Below are 3,159 nucleotides of genomic sequence, written 5' to 3'. Positions count from 1 at the left end.
ACTCGTCGAGCTGTCTGGATGACAGGAACGGCGTCGTCCCGCAACACCATCCGGTATTGCCGTTGAAGGCATCCCGTGCCGCTGAACACTTCTTGGAACTGCTTGACGACATGCTCACTTGTGTTCGTAGACACTGCGTTCACAGAGCGTGAGAACAAGCCGAGCAGCTCACTTGCTTGTAGTCCCAACAGCGCTTGACGTCCTTTCTTGACGACGAAGAAGTCGATGTCAGCTGTGTTGGTAGAGAGGGCCAGTTTTACAGTGACAATACCCATGTGTTTGATGATTCCTCCGTCATACGTACGTAGAACCGAGTTGCTGGCCCTTAATTGCGAACTGGGCTGCAATTTTTTGTACATGCTGTACGGCAGCAGATTTGCTTGGGCGCCAGTGTCGACCTTTAGGTGCAGTACGTGATGACCGACATGGGCTTGTACGATCCAGTCTTTTTGCTGCAAAACAGCATCTACGGATACTTCAAGAATCTGAAAATCTTCGTCGCTGTCCTCAATTTGAGCGACCTGCTTGGTGGTTTTGCACCGGACGGCAAAGTGATTTTTTCCCCCGCATTTTCTACATATGCGTCCAAATGCTGGGCATTTCCGAGGGCCATGCACTCGCCCACATCTCGGGCACTTAAACTCAGGGGGTTGTTCAGCGCCTCTAGACCTCGCCTTAACTGGGTCAACTTGTCGCTCTCGAATCCATATGTCGTTTCGGGCGGCGGAGACTTCGGCAGCTTTGCATAGCTGTTCTGCGGTCGCAAGAGTAAGCTTGTTGTCACGAAGAACCCATTGGACCACAGATATCCGTAGGACGTCCGTTTTACAGCCGAACGTCCAAGTCCCGCGCTCGACGTCTGGTGGACGTACTTCGGATGTATTTTTCTGGGAAACGTGAACGTCCGTTCAATTTGGTCCGACGGACGTCCGAGCTACGTTTGTGCATGGACGTTTACTATGGTCCCATCAATAACGTCCGCTGGACGCCCATCGTACGTCTGTATGGTTGAAGCAATATTCCTTGATCTTGTTTGTAACTTATCGTAATTAGCATCGCGTTAATTATGTTATCTATATTCTTGCTGCCTGCAGCGGGAGGCAAACAATTCGTAAGCTCAGAAACAATTGCAATAGCTGTAACCCTCGCGCCTTTTTGGCTCGCGCACAAGTAACTCGTTGCGGGCTGAACGAATTCAAAAAAAGGACGACCGCAGATCTCGTAAAGTTTTATAAAAACAGTTGGGTTGATATACAATGTTGTATTGTTTGATTTGCTGCTAATTAGGCTAAAAAGTATTTTTTTTTTGTGCGACTAAAGTTTTTTTTTTTTCTTTTTTGCGATGCAAAGCCAACACTGGTCAAGACACGTCAAGCCGTACAGCCATAGCCATTCGCTTTTGTGTGCGACAATCCATCGTGTGCGAGTTGCGAAGCGCCAACGAACTTCGATTATCTTAGAGAAAGAAACCCTGCTGCTTTCTTCTAGACATCTTTTTGCGTCCTCAACGAAAGGTAAGACATTTTTACAAGTGCCGGTGAGTGGGGAGAGGGCGAGGAAATCGTCTTTAGCTTTCCGTGTACTGCAAACGCCGTACCAGCCGTACGTTGTGCCGAAGTTAGGCATGACTGGATTCAAGCGTTTTGAATGACAGTGTAAAAACGCGCTCAGGGAATCACCTTTTCTTCGCAAACATAGGCGCTTAAAGCTATCAGCAGTACGTGCACGTACCCTCGTTGCAAGAAAGTCGTTGAGCATGCCCGCGTTCGCATTCAGCCCGGCGCTACCTACGACGGGGTGTGCGCAGTGGCTACTTTTACGTTCACTCAGGTTTATGGAAAGGGTTGTAACCATTTTTACTGTGTGAGCTCGTTGCGGAGATGCGTTATGCATTGGCCTTGAGGTGAAATGTAGGAACGTGTCACGAAACGTGTAGGAAGCCGTACGGTGAGTTTTAGGTATGGGGGTGATTTCACGACCCCAGAGGGTACGCGGCCGTATAGTGTTTACGCCGAGGTGCCCTTTAGTGTGGCTCATGCCGGCGAACGCGGTGAAGTAAACGCATTTTGCCGACGCGAGCATGGAGCGTGTACTAATATATATGCCGTGCTTGCTTATGCACTTGTAGACGCACGTATCAATACCCGCCGCGGTGTCTCAGTGGCTAAGCCGTAGTGCTGCCGAGCCCAAGGACACGGGTTCAATTTTCGGCCGCGGCGGCCGCTTTTCTGATGGAGGCGAAAAGAGAAAACGCCCGTATGTACGACATTTACCCGCACGTTAAAGATAACCACGTGGTCAAAATTCATCCGGCGCCCTGCACTACGGCGCGCACACCTCATATTGATAGACGCCGTCAAAGCGCGTAGGTGAAAAGCATGCATCGTATCCAAACTCACCCCACTGACTCTACAAAGCTTGGAGTTGGGCTACTTGGTGATTAAAAATATTGAAATATGAGGGGAGGGGGGAGGCATTTAGCCTGGCCAATCAGGCTTTCGGTGCGCAAAGTTACGTCCCTCCGCAGCTGCCAGTCACCGTGTGAATGTATTGTGTATAAAGGCCCATTCACACTTGCGACAGGAGCAACAAAAGTGGTGCTGATTTCTTTTCTTGTTGCTGTGACGAAAATTGCTCGAATATGCATTAGCTGTAGATTAGCGCCAACCAAAATACTTCAAAAGCAGGCTAAAATTCTTTTTGTGTGTCTAATTATGTAGCCATATATAGGACTAAATAAACCATGAAGTTTGAATTTACATGTATTTGACTTCTTCTGTCGGGTGGCTCCAAGAAGAAACCTGTAATTGTTGCTTTTGGTTTTTCAGGTGCTGACTGAAGAGTTGGGGAAAGTTTGAGCCGAGATGTTCCTGGCATGAAGCGTGATGGGCACATGAAAGGTTGTACTTACATTGGAGGTTATAAAGCATTAAATAAAAAAATTTCAAGCTTTGCGACATTGTCTGATCTGTTTTGCATGCCATATTTTGCAACATGTAATCTTGTTGCAACATGCAATTTTTGCAACATGTATTTCATTCAGTATATTTGTTTTCAGCAGCCTGCTTAACTGTTCAATACTTCACTTTTTCAAGCTAACTTGTTGTTCTTTAGCGTGCATTTCTCGAAGTTCTGTCTTTAGCAGTTTAATGAAAATAT

The 3,159-nt window shown here is 47.3% G+C and overlaps 1 long non-coding RNA gene across 1 annotated transcript; it reads left to right on the top strand.

Moving 5' to 3' along the window:
• Positions 1-1,363: 1,363 nt before the first annotated feature.
• On the top strand, positions 1,364-2,957 carry LOC144162568 (uncharacterized). Its single transcript, XR_013320714.1, has 2 exons — positions 1,364-1,514; positions 2,829-2,957. It is a non-coding gene; the product is annotated as an uncharacterized LOC144162568 (long non-coding RNA).
• Positions 2,958-3,159: the final 202 nt, after the last annotated feature.

This window comes from Haemaphysalis longicornis, unplaced genomic scaffold (genome assembly GCF_048455015.1).
Source record: "Haemaphysalis longicornis isolate Haplotype H1 unplaced genomic scaffold, Haemaphysalis longicornis Haplotype H1 scaffold_12, whole genome shotgun sequence".
NCBI classification, from domain to species: domain Eukaryota; kingdom Metazoa; phylum Arthropoda; class Arachnida; order Ixodida; family Ixodidae; genus Haemaphysalis; species Haemaphysalis longicornis.
Note: the sequence above shows the minus strand (reverse complement) of the source record. Positions and strands in the feature narration are given on the sequence as shown.